The 14,516-nt window shown below is 36.6% G+C and overlaps 1 pseudogene; it reads right to left on the reverse strand.

Moving 5' to 3' along the window:
- Window positions 1–6,602: 6,602 nt before the first annotated feature.
- Window positions 6,603–7,096, reverse strand: LOC112616198 (annotated as a pseudogene).
- Between the last annotated feature and the right edge of the window lie 7,420 nt (window positions 7,097–14,516).

Raw genomic sequence — 14,516 nt, forward strand, 5'->3', positions numbered from 1 at the left:
TTTTTTTTTTTTTTTTTTTTTTTTTTTTTTGAGACTGAGTCTGGCTCTGTCGCCCAGGCTGGAGTGCAGTGGCCGGATCTCAGCTCACTGCAAGCTCCGCCTCCCGGGTTCCCGCCATTCTCCTGCCTCAGCCTCCCGAGTAGCTGGGACCACAGGCGCCCGCCACTTCGCCCGGCTAGTTTTTTGTATTTTTTAGTAGAGATGGGGTTTCACCGTGTTAGCCAGGATGGTCTCGATCTCCTGACCTCGTGATCCGCCCGTCTCGGCCTCCCAAAGTGCTGGGATTACAGGCTTGAGCCACCGCGCCCGGCCTATCATACATTCTTTAGACTTCTGGTATAAACAAAAGTCTTGGCTTACATGGCATTGTTAGAGAGCCAACTTTAAACATGACAATGATTTCCCATTTTGTCTTCTTAGATATCTGGGTAACATCTCCCACCTACTCTCCTATGATAGGCTTTCCTCTATAATATTGAAGTATATGGTCTTTTTGCAAACAAACACAGTCATTTTGTTATTAATCATCTACTAATCACTATGAACCTATATCAGATCACTGAAATATTGAGTTTCATAAAATTTGGCCATTTCATGTTCATAATCTGAGCATTCAAGAAACTCAAAAGAATGCTTGTCTATGTTAAACTTCAAATTGATATTATGCCTCACAAAAGCATTAATAACTTCCTTTCTCAATACTTATAACATATTTTTCTTAGTTGTCCACTTTACTTTTTAAAATAAAACAGAATAAGTAAGTAACCATTCTGATATGGTGCAAGAAGAGAGTTTCCTATTACTCCCTTTATTTTAGAAAATGTCTTGACTTGTGTTTTAAGGGCAAATAAATGAGGACATCTGTATTACTTTAGGCTGGTAATAATAATCAAAGAAAGAGAGTTCCCCGTAACAAATGCTACTTGTTAAATAATTTTAAAAGAAAGTAATATGATCTTGTTAACTGTTACATTGAAAGAATTAATTCTAAAGAGATAAAATTGGCAGCGCTGAATCGTTGCACCTAGTTGCGAGCTCTCATTTGCATTCAGAGGTTCAGCTCCCTATTGGAGACAAGGCCAGAATTTGTGACTGGTCTATTAGGTGATTCTAGCAAACACTTGGGGATCTACATTTCTAGAACAAGGCAATGTAGGCAACTAAAGGTAGCCAAGGTAGCTGACCTGGACCTTTACAAGGCATATTTTGCATGGATGGAAAGGTGATATAAGAAATGAGTTGAGAGAATGAGAGTTTTTTCTTCCTAATCTACAACCTCCCCCTGCTAACATTTCTTATTGGGTTGATGGTATCTAACTTTTCAGCAAGACAGGAAAAGCTGTCAAGGCTTGAATTGTGGAATGGGTGTTTGAGTGTTAACTCAATTCTTCTTAACTTTGGGACGTATCTAGCTTTGTCCCAACTTGTCCGGTTTTCTCCAAACTGTCTTTCTGAGTCATGTATGTGCAATTATAACACAGTCCAGAACACTGACACAATTCTCTTATGTTTTGTCAAGTCCGGCAAGAGGAAGATTTTATTGTAACTGATCCCATCTGTGTGTTAAAATGCATATTATGAAATGTTTATATATAAAATTGCATGTATTTCCTAATTTTAAGCTATTTTAAAGATGGATTTATATGTTTTCTGCTTTCATAAAGGTCAACAGTAACTTCTTTAAGCAAAATCCTATATCATTGTCACTGTCTGGACTTTCTTTATTTCTTTTTTTTTTTTTTCTGCCGCTAATACTATTGATGAAGAAACTGAGATTGTGGAGGGTATGGGTTAGAGTTGATGTGACTAATCTCTTGTTTAAGTAAGGACATGGGATATAAAGGTAGATGAGCACTCTATGTAAAATATACAGTAGCTGTCATTGGTACAGACACAGACAGAAAAAGCCTGATTACTATCTTAGGCTTGATTCATTGAGCAAATATGGAGTTTACATAAATAAATGCTGACACAGTAAAGTGGTAATAATGGGTTTGGCAGCTCTAAAAGGGAGGATGAATTAGAAATTATGTTTCCTGTTAAGTTTCATCGTATTTAGATGTTCCTAAACTCTTTCGGTTTAAAAATGTAATTTTCAACATGCTTTATGATATGTTAAATCGTAATAAATTTTTCAAAAATATAATTTTAAACATTCTTTATAACGTGATATGACATTTTTACATGTAATAAAGAGAATTATTCTAATTGATTGAGAGTTGAGAACATTATTTTCCCACACAAAAGGATAATGCTGAAGTTGCAATTTTCTTTACCTGGCATTACTACACATAAGACTTATGAAATGATAATGACCTTCTAAGTACATAGAACAACTAAAACATGGTTAAATTAAATTATTGACACATGTTGAATATTAGTCTTCTAGCTCATAGAAAGCATATATACACAAAGCCCTTGGGATCAGAAGCACAAGGAAATGGATTCAAGTGGCTTGCTTTATAGCAGTGATTCTCAGAGTAAGGTCTGAGGAGCTTGTAAAACAAGCATATTTACAGAGCCTACCACAGACCTCCTGAATCAGAGTCTTTGGGGATGGCGCCAGAAATCTCCTTATTTTACAAGCTTCCTAGAAATGTCCAATGCCCACTGAAAGTTGGAGACCTACTGCCTCAAAGAGTGATCTTTGGTTCCACTCCAGTATGGCCCTAAACCAGACCTTATTTTCAGCCTGTATCCCAAGAAATTTGCAAAAGTTCTTGAGAATAAAGGGTGTGTCTTTGTGGGCAGGTGTGAATTCCAGTACTCTGAATCTCTTTAAACAGGTGCAAATACCTGTTTATTTTACTTTATTTGTATGTCTTAGATTTGTTGGAGAAAACTGAATGTGGCATTCCACTGAATAAACATAATGAGTTTCCACTGCTTTTTTTTTTTTTTTAAGTCTGTTCCTTTCCCAAGCACATACAGATGTTATAATTTTGCTTCTATATGAGGAATTCTAACACAGAGCTCTAAATGACATGGGAATATAAAGTGATTGCCATTTATCCTGGAAAACATGTATGGGTGATGAGATTCTGGGTGATTTCTTATTTATTTATTTAGTTATTTTGTTCATCTTTACACTTTTATGTATAGCTCAAGCTTCTAATAATAAGCTTGTATCTCCCTTTCTACACCTAGCATCCAGAAGGGTGCATGGTCTAAAGTTTTTATCTCAGCTATGGGACTGGGAAACAATTCCCCAGTGATGATTTTGAAAGTTGTCAGTTCAGTTGTGCCCAGAATAACGTTCACTGACAGATCAATAGGAAATTATTTTTTATTAACCTCATAGTAATCTAAGCCTTCATTTTAAAAGATTTTTTAACCTGCTTGCAGACTTATGGTGTGGATCTATTGTGTTATTGTTCTTTTTTATGAAAGAAAATGTATGTATCAAGGAAAGAAAAAAATTCCAAGGGCTAGTCCCTAAGGTAATTTTCATTTGCCACAGTACCTGTTGCTATCAAAATATTTTTCCTCAGAAAAACTATATTACAAATAAAAGTTTCATTTTATAATTTACGTTAAATTAAACTTTAGAATGGTAATAGCTTTGTCAATATATTACATAGAAAATAGAATGATATTCATGGTTTCATAGTGGTTGAACCTAATTTTGCAATAAATAAAGACTTTTTTTAAAAAAAAAAGCAGCAGTGAAATTCATTACTCTTAGTGATTCAGTAGAATAAGCTTTGAAATTCTAGTTTGCAAGGTCATTTTTAAAAATTCATCTGCTGTTCCTCCATATTTTTAAAAATTTAGGTGATCCTATATTTACATCATATTTTCCCTTAAGTAAAATATCACTTAAACCGTTAAACATCACTTTTAACATAGTGAAATTTCATATTATTTTCTGCAAAATAGTAGGTACATAGCATTATCCTTTTTTATATATTCTAAACTATGGCACAGAAAGTATGAGTAATACAACAGTTTAGTAAAAGAACCAAATAATAAATCTCAGGGCTTTTAGTGTTGGTTGATTACCCCCCATGATATATGAGGTTTTTCTCTCTACACATTGATTTCAGGCAACCCTTTGTAGCCTTAAAATCTATTTTGCAAAAGAAGAAAAGAAATGGATAATTAAATATATAAAGCAATAAATTAACAAAAAATTGGTTGTTTTTTAATTACTGGTCTCTATTTTCAATCCACTGTTAGAATAAATCTTTTTTTTTTTTTTTTTTTTTTTTTTTTTTTCTGAGACAGTCTTGCTCTGTCTACCAGGCTGGAGTGCAGTGGCCTCTGCCCCCTGGGTTCAAACGATTCTCATGCCTCAGCCTCCCGAGTAGCTAGGATTACAGGTGTGCACCACCACACCCAGCTAATTTTTGTTTTTTAGCAGAGATGGGGCTTCACCATGTTGGCCAGGCTGATCTTGAACTCCTGACCTCAGGTGATCCACCCGCCTTGGCCTCCCAAAGTGCTGAGATGATTACAGGCATGAGGCACCATATCCGGCCAAATAAATACTTAATATTTAGGTGAACAGGTCTCCCTAGATGTGTAATACATTATTAAAAATGACCAACTCACCCAATTTTACTTTTCTCATTAGCTCTCACATTCAACTTTACCCAAAGGCTACAAGAAAATTACATTTTTACAAGCAGTTAAACAGTTCCATAAATCTCTGCAGTTCTGAATTACCCAACAGTGAAAACAAAAATTTCAATCTGCAGGTTTTAAGATGCACTGTCACTTTGCCCTCAACTTAACTAATTGTGTTTCCTCCCTATATACATTTTCCACTTATGAGTTAATTGATTAATTACATCTCACAACCATTTTTTTCTACCTTTCTTTCCCAGCTGTGTATTTTCATTGACTCATAGAAATTTAGAGAAAGAGGTCACTTTACAGATTAATTATTCTGTATATTTTTTGTCTGATGAAATGGAAGCACAGAGAGATTCAATTACTTGCCAAAAGTTGAATAATTAATTTTCCTGTACATAAAACATTTATTATTTGCTTTAGCAAGAAATATTATCAAATTATATATAATTTTCAGCACCTTATTTGTTATTCAGAAATATATGCATACTTTGTTACATATTACAGTTGTACTGTATTTTGAGATAATTGTGAATTCACATGCAGTTATAAGAAATGTTACAGAAAGATCCTGTGTAGTTTTTACACAATTTTCCCCAATGGTAACATCAGGCATTACTATAGCACAGTATTGAAATATAAAATTGACATTGATAAAATCTATCAAACATTCACATTTCACCAGTTATACATGAACTCATTTATGTGCATGTGTATTTAGTACTCTACAATTTTATTATATGTGTAGATGAGTGTGACAACTACCATGGTTGATATAAAGAACTTCATCCCAAAGATTCCCTATGCTACCCATTACAGCTACAGTCACCTCCATCTCTGCATATAGTGGAATCTTATGTGATCTAGGGATTTCCAAAACTGAAGTCTGTCCAGGAACTCATTTTGAAATGTGGACAAGACAAGGTCAAGGTTAAGTTCATCCCTCTGACAGACAACACAGTGATTGAGGGGCACCTGGGGGAGTTTGGTGTTATTTGCTTGGAAGACCTCTTTCATGAAATTGCCTTCCCGAGGAGGCATTTCCAGATCTCATGGTTCTTGCATCCTGTCCACCTCTCAGTGGCACATCATGCTACTAAACATAGAGTGAGCTTCCACACGGAGATGGGCTCACCTGGCTATCGGGGTGAATGCATCAATTGACTCATCCACCAGTTGAACTATGCCCTGGTGAGGCAGGGCTGAAAACTGCCCTTGGGTTGACTTTTGATGGGCCATGCCTTGCCACTTAAAAATTCTTTTCGCATTTACTAGTATTTAAGAGTAACCTTGACACTGGGAGAAAAGAAGAGGCTGGTACTAATACATTGAGACCTGCTGTGAGCGATGAATGCCTGATTAGGACATGGAGGTATGCATAGCCTAACTGTTATAGGCTTTAAAATGTTGAGTAATTAAAAACTGTATTGCTGCAGTCATTCAGATGGAAATGGGGAAGGAATAATATTAATAACTTATTTCAAAAGGACTGGAAGATGTGAACCATCTATTTCGCTGAAGAAATTGTAACTCTTTGAAATTACTTTTTATTGCTGTTGTTATTACTCTTAGGTGCTAATCTGCAGTAAATTTTTATCAATGAAGTGGAAAAGTAAATAAATACATAAATAGGGAATCCTGTCTCTATTGCTTGTTTTTGCTAGGGTTGTTGAAGATCAGATGGTTGTAGGTGTGCAGCGTTATTTCTGAATTCTCTATTCTGTTCCATTGATTTATGTGTCTGTTTTTGTACCAGTACTGTGCTGTTTTTTTACTATAGCCTTGCAGTATAGTTCGAAGTCAGGTGGTGTGAAGCCTCCAGTTTTGTTCTTTTTGTTTAGGATTGTCTTGGCTATGTGGGTTGTTTGTGGTTATATATGAATTTTAAAATAGTTTTTTTCTAATACGGTAAAGAATGTCATTGGTAGTTTAATGAGAATAGCATTGAATCTATAAATTACTTTGGGAAGTATAGCTTTTTTTATTTTGGTATATAAACTGTTTATTAACAGACAAGGCCTACAGACTTATTTCTTCTTGGACACACCCATGGTGCAGTCACGGTGGCCGTGGTCTTGGTGTGCTAACTTCAGACACGAAGGCCCCAGAAGTGGCACAGCCCTCTACGGGCCTGAATCTTCTTCAGTCGCTCCAGGTCTTCACGGAGCTTGTTGTCCAGACCATTGGCTAGGACCTGGCTATATTTTCCATCCTTTACAACCTTCTGTCTGTTCAAGAACCAGTCTGGGATCTTGTACTGGCTGGATTCTGTGTAATGGTGATCACACGTTCCACCTCATCCTCAGTGAGTTCTCCCGCCCTCTTGGTGAGGTCAGTGTCTGCTTTCCTCAACACCACATGAGCATGTCTTCGGTCTACACCCTTAATGGCAGTGATGGCAAAGGCTATTTTCCGCCGCCCATCGATGTTGGTGTTGAGTACTCGCAAAATATGCTGGAACTTTTCAGGGATCACTAGAGACATGGCGGCAGCACAAGTGGAGGTGTGTAGGCCTCCTGTGGAAGAGCAGTATGGCCATTTTTAAGATGTTGATTCTTCCTATCCAAGACTGTAGAATGTTTTCCATTTGTTTGTGTCCTCTCTGATTTCCTTGAGCAATGTTTTGTAGTTTTCCTTGAAGGACCTCTTTCCTTGAAGAGGTCCTTTACTTCCCTTGTTTGCTGTATTCCTAGGTATTTTATTCTTTTTGTAGCAATTGTTAATGGGGATTCATTCATGATTTGGCTCTCGCTTGCCTGTTGTTGGTGTATAGGAATGCTAGTGTTTTTTGCACATTGATTTTCTATCCTGAGACATTGCTGACATTGTTTACCAGTTTAAGAAGATTTGGGGCTGAAATTGTGGGGTTTTCTAGGTATAGGGTAATGTCATCAGTAAACAAAGATAATTTGACTTCCTCGCTTCCTATTTGAATATGCTTTATTTCTTTCTCTTGCCTAATTGCCCTGGCCAGAAACTCCAATACTATGTTCAATAAGAGTGGTGACAGAGGGCATCCTTGTCTCACGTCAGTTTTCAAGGGGAATGCTACCAGCTTTTGCCCATTTAGTATGATATTGGTTGTGGGTTTGTAATATATGGCTCTTATTATTTTGAAATATGTTTCTTCAATACCAGTTTATTGAGAGTTTTTAACATGAAAGGATGTTGAATTTTATCGAATGCTTTTTCTGAATCTATTGATATAATCATGTAGATTTTGCCTTTAGTTCTGTCGATGTGGTGAATTACGTTTATTGATGTGCATATGTTGAACCAACCTTGCGTCTATGGGGTGAAGCCAAATAGATGATGGTGTATCAGCTATTTGATATGCTGCTGGGTTTGGTTTGCCAGTATTTTATTGAGAATTTTTGCATTGATGTTTATCAGGAACATTGGACTGAAGTTTCCTTTTTTTGTTGTATCTCTGCCAGGTTTTGGTATCAGGATGATACTGGCCTCATAAAATGAGTTAGGGAAGACTCCCTCCTTTTCAGTTGTTTGGAATAGGTTCAGAAAAAATGGTACCAGCTCCTCTTTGTACCTCTTGTACAATTCATCTGTAATTCCATCTGGTCCTGTGTTTTGTTTTGTTTTGGTTAATATGCTATTTATTACTGCCTCAATTTCGGAACTCGTTACTCGTCTATTCAGGGATTCAGTTTCTTCCTGATTCAGCCTTTGGAGGGTGTATGCATCCAGGAATTTATCCATTTCTTCTAAATTTTCTAGTTTATGTGCATAGAGGTGTTTATAGTATTCTCCGATGGTTGCTTTTATTTCTGTGGGGTCAGTGGTGATATTAGCCTAATCGTTTCTGATAGTGTCCATTTGATTCTTCTTTCTTTTCTTCTTTATTAATCTAGCCAGTGGTCTATTTTGTGAATTAAAAAAAAAAAAAAAACAGCTCATGGATTTATTGATTTTTTAAAAATCCCTTAAAAAAGTTTCATGTCTCTATCTCATTCAGTTCTTCTCTGAGTTTGGTTATTGTTTTCTGATAGCTTTGGGGTTTGTTTCCTCCTAGTTCTCTAGTTCTTTTAGTTGTGATGTTAGATTGTTGATTTGAGATCTTTCTAGCTTTTCGATGTGGGAATTTGGTGCTATAAATTTCCCTCTTGCACTGCTCTAGCTGCTGTAGCTGCATCCCAGAAATTCTGGTACATTTTGTTTTTTCTCATTAGTTTCAAATAACTTCTTGATTTCTGCCTTAATTTCATTTTTTACCCAGAAGTCATCAAGGAGCAGATTGGTCAATTTCCATGTAGTTGTGTGGTTTTGAGTGAGTTTCTTAATCTTGATTTCTAATTTGTTTGTGTTGTGGTCTGAAGGACTCTTTGTTATGATTTCAGTTCTTTTGCATTTGCCGAGGAGTGTTTTACTTTTGCATTTACTCTAAAAATTGTGATCAATTTTAGAGTAAATGCCATGTTGTGATGAGAAGAAGGTATATTCTGTTGTCTATGAATGGAGAGTTCTGTAGATGTCTATCAGGTCTGCTTGATCCAGACCTGAATTCGAGTCCTGATTGTCTTTGTCAATTTTCTGTTTTGATGATCTGCCTAATATTGGCAATGGGGTGTTTAAGTCTCCCACTGTTATTGTGTGGGAGTTTAAGTCTCTTTATAGGTCTCTAAGAACCTGCTTTATGGATGTGGGTGCCCCTGTACTGGGTGCATATATATTTAGGATAGTTAGCTCCTCTTGTTGAATTGATCCCTTTACTATTATGTAATGCCCTTGCCTTCTCTGTCCTTTTTGATCGTTGTAGGTTTAAAATCTGCTTTGTCAGAAACTAAGATTGCAATTCGTGCTTTTTTCCCCCGTTTTCCATTTGCTTGATGAATTTTTCTCCATTTCTTACTTTGAGTCTATGTGTGTACTTGCACGTGAGATGGATCTCTTGAATATACTATACTGATGGGTCTTGACCCTTTATCCAGCTTGCTATTCTGTGACTTTAATTGGGACATTTAGTCCATTTACATTTAAGGTTAATATTGTTGTGTGATGTTGATCCTGTCATCATGATGCTAACTTCTTGTTTTGCAGACTTGTTTATGAAGTTGCTTCATATGTCACTGGTCTGTGTACTTTAGTGTCTTTTTGTAGTGGCTGGTAATGTTCCCCCCACCCCCCCACATTTAGTGCTTCCTTCAGGAGCTCTTGCAAGGCAGGCCTAGTGGTGATGAATTCCCTCAGCATTTGCTTTTCTGAAAAGGATCTCACTTCTCCTTTGCTTATGAAATTTAGTTTGGCCGGATATAAAATTCTCTTTTGGAAATTCTTTTCTTTAAGAATGTCGAATATTGGACTCCAATCTCTTCTGGCTTGTAAGGTTTTTGCTGAGAGGTCTTCTGTTAGTCTGATGGGCTTCCCTTTGTAGGTGACCTAGCCTTTCTGTCTAACTGCCATTAACATTCTGTTTTCACTTTAACCTTCAATAATCTGATGATTATATGTCTTGGGTTGATCTTTTTGTGGAGTATCTTACTGGGGTTCTCTGGATTTCCTGAATTTGAATATTAGCCTGTCTGTTAGGTTGGGGAAGTTCTCCTGGAGGATATCATGAAGTATGTTTTCCAACTTGGTTCCATTTCCCCCATCTCTTCAAGTAGAACAATCAGTCATAGGTTCAGTCTTTTCACATAATCCCAGATTTCCTAGAAGGTTTTGTTTTTTCCTTTTCATCCTTTTTTCTCTATTTTTGTCTATCTTTTTCTGAAAGATAGTCTTCAAGCACTGAGATTCTTTCCTCTGCTTGGTCTATTTGGCTATTGATACTTGTGATTGCAATGTGAAATTCTTGTGTTGTGTTTTTCAGCTCTATCAGGTCATTTAAGTTCCTCTTTAATGTAGCTATTCTGGTTATCAGCTACTGTAATATTTTGTCATGATTCTTAGCTTCTTCGCATTGTGTTAGAACACGATCTTTTATCTCAGCAAAGTTTGCTATTACCCACCTTCTGAAGCCTTCTTCTATCAGTTCAGCCATCGCAGCCTCAGCCCAGTTCTGTGCCCTTGATAAAGATGTGTTGCAATCATGTGGAGGGGAAAAAGCCCTCTGGCTTTTTTAGTTTTCAGCATTTTTGCATTGATTCTTTCTCATCTTTGTGTGCTTATCTACTTTGATCTTTCAGGTTGCTGACATTTAATGGGATTTTTTGGGGGTATTTTTTGTTGATGCTGTTGTTGCTCTTTGTTTTTCTTTAACAGTCAGGCCCCTCTTTCATAAGGCTCCTGTGGTTTGCTGGGGGTCCACTCCAACAACAATCCCCTGGGTTCCTCCCACACCTGGAGGTATCACCGGTGAAGTTTGCAAAATAGCAGAGATGACAGTCTTTTAATTCCTCTAGAAGCTCCATCCCAGAGAAGCACTGACCTGATGCCGGCTCAAACGTTCCTATAGGAGATGTCTGGAGACCACTGTTGGTAGCTCTCACCTAGTCACAAAGAACAGGATCAGAAACTCACTTAAAGAAGCAGTCTGGCTGCCCCTTGGTGGAGCAGGTGTGCTATGCTAGAGGGAACTCCCCTTGTCTAGACTGCCGGGACTCTCCAGAACGAACAGGCAGGAAAGGCTAAGTCAGCTGAACAGCAGGGACTACAGCTGCCCCTTTCCACAAGGGATCCATCCCAGGGAGATCAGAGTTTTGCCCATAAAACCCTGGTTGGAGCAATTGAAATAGTTTTATGGTATCCTGGCCGGTGTTTTATATTGCCACTATTTTTAAATTTTAGCTATTTTAATAGATGTATAGTGATATCTCATTGTGATCGTAATTTACAATTATTTAATGACTATGATCTCTTGGTGTACTCATTTGCTATCTGTATATCCTCCTTAGTGGGCAGTTTGATCATGTCTTTTGTCATTTTCTGATTGTGTTGTTAACTATTTTACAATTGAATTTTAAAAGTTCTTTGTATTTTTGAGATACAAAGCTTTTGTGGGGCAGGGCATGGTGGCTCACGCCTGTAATCCCAGAACTTTGGGAGGCTGAACTGAGTGGATCACCTAAGGTCAGGAGTTCGATACCAGGCTGGCCAACATAGTGAAACCTTTTCTCCACTAATAATACAAAAAGTATCTGGGTGTGGTGGCAGGCTCCTGTAATCTCAGCTACTCGGGAGGCTGAGGCAGGAGAATCTCTTGAACCTGGGAGGCAGAGGTTTCAGTAAGCTGAGATTACCCACTGCACAGCACTCCAGCATGGGCGACAGAGTGAAACACTGTCTCAAAAAAAGCAACAACAACAACAACAAAAATAAAACAAACCAAAAAACAAAGCTTCTATTGGGTATATATTTTCCAAATATTCTTTCCTCTCTGAAGCTTGCTATTAATCCTCGTAAGAGTGTCTCACAGAGCAATTTGTTTTTATTTTGATGAGGTTAAATTTGCCGAATTTATTAATTATTTCTTTTAAAATTCTGCTTTTGGTGTTCATTATAAGAACCCTTCATCTAGAACAAAATCTGTAATGTTTTCTCTTAAAATTTTTGTAAAAATTTTGTAGCCTTGGGAGACCTAGGCAGGCAGATAACCTGGGGTAGGGAGTTCAAGACCAGCCTGACCAACATGGAGAAACCCTGTCTCTACTAAAAATACAAAATAAGCCAGGCATGGTGGCACATGCCTTCATTCCCAGCTACTTGGGAGGCTGAGACAGAAAAATTGCTTGAACCCGGAAGGTGGAGGTTGTGGTGAGACAAGGTCGTACCACTGCACTCCAGCCTGGGTAACAAGAGTGAAACTCCGTCTGAAAAAAATATATATATTTTTATATATACATATAACATATATATACATATATACATAACATATACCCATATATACATATATACACGTATATACATATATACACATATACACATATATACATATATAAATACATATATATAAATATATATACACATTTTAGCCAGTTTTCCATTTTGAGTTAATATTTTTATAAGAAGTTTACATCTAATATTTTTAATGTTTTATTTTCAAATTGAAACATAATAATTGTACATATTTATGGGGTACACTGTGATAGTTTGTGGGACTTTCATTTTTTCCTACGTATGTCCAGTTCCTCCATTTGTTGCGATTTGTTGAATAAACTGTCTTTTCTCCTTTGAATTGCTTTTGCACCTCTGTCAAAATCAGATGGACATATTTGTGTGAGTGTATTTATGGGTTATCTCTTTTGTTCTCCAAACAATGTACTTTCTTGATTACTGTAGCTATGCAATAAGGTTTAACATTGGGTAGAACAATTTTTTCAGCCATATACTCCCCTTTTAAAATTATTGTAGCTATTCTAGATATTGTGCATTTGCATAGAAATCTAAAATGCAGCACTTTGGGAGGCCTAGGTGGGTGGATCATAAGGTCAGGCGTTTGAGACCAGCCTGGCCAACATAGTGAAATCCCGTCTCTACTAAAAATACAAAAAATCAGACGGGGGTGGTGGCAGGCACCTGTAATCCCAGCTACTCGGGAGGCTGAGGCAGGAGAATAGCTTGAACCTGGGAGACAGAGGTTGCAGTGAGTCGAGATCCCGCCACTGCACCCCAGCCTGGGCAACAGTGCGAGACTCCATCTCAAAAAAAGAAAAAATATATATAAGATGAACATTGTGTATGTCTATAAAACTTTGCTCAAACTTTTATAAATGTTACATTAAACCTATAGATCAAATAGGAGAGTTGACATATTTACTATGTTGGATCTTCCAACCGATGCATACGGTATATATTTACTTTTATTTAACTCTTCTTTAATTTCTGCCATTAAGATTTGAAATCGTTAGGACAGAGATCCTTACATGTTTTGACAGATTTTACTTAAGAATATTACTTTATTTGAAGCAATTATAAATGTTAACTCTTTTATTATTGTTTCACAGGTTTCTGAGATATTCATTATTTTTATCAGTTTATTTTCTCTCTGTTGTTCATACGACATAAATTCTATTTTCCTGTCCTTAAATTTGATGATTCTGTCTTCTGTCATGTCTAGTCTTACATTGACTATTTTCACAGGTGATTTTTATTTTTATTTGATTTTTCAGTTCTAAGAATTTCCATATGGTTCTTTTCTTTATTCATTCTATTTCTTTACAAATATTTTCTATTTTTTCCATTTGTTTCAAAATAATTATTACGTATTGAAGCTTTTTTCTTTTCCGTGAAGTAATTTTAAAATGTATAACTGGAACAAAATAATTGTACATATTTATGGGATACAGTGTGATTTTCCAGTGTAGGTATGCATTGTATAATGATCAAATCTTGATAACTACCATATCCATCACTTCAACTATTATTCGTTTCTAGCTATCTTGAAATATACATGACATTCTTATTTGCTATACTCACCCTACCATGTAATAGATATTCTTCTTGTCTCACACCTGACTGCCTGCTCTCTACATCCCAGGCTCTAGTAACCATTATTGTATTCTCTACTTCTATGAAATCAACATTTTTAGATTCCAAATTGACATACTAATTTTATTTTTTGTAGATATATATCCAGTAGTGGAATTGGTGGAGAATATAGTAACTGTATTTTTAATTATTTGAGGAAATGTCATGCTGTTTTCCATAATGGTTGTAATAATTAACATTCCTCCAACAGTGCATAAGAGTTCCCCTTTCTCCACATCCTCACCAGCATTTATTATATCTTTTGGTCTTTTTTATAATAGCTGTTCTAATTAGCGAGTGAAGATTATATCATTTTGGTTTTTATTTGCATTTCCCTGATGATTAGTGGTGTTGAGCATTTATCCATATATCTGTTGGCCATTTGTGTGTCTTCTTTTTTTTTTGAGATGGAATCTCTCTCTGTCCCCCAGGCTGAAGTGCAGTGGTGCGATCTCAGCCCACTGCAACCTCTGCCTCCCGGGTTCAAGTGATTCTCCTGCCTCAGCCTTCTGAGTACC

The sequence above is a fragment of the Theropithecus gelada genome, chromosome X (genome assembly GCF_003255815.1).
Source record: "Theropithecus gelada isolate Dixy chromosome X, Tgel_1.0, whole genome shotgun sequence".
NCBI lineage: Eukaryota > Metazoa > Chordata > Mammalia > Primates > Cercopithecidae > Theropithecus > Theropithecus gelada.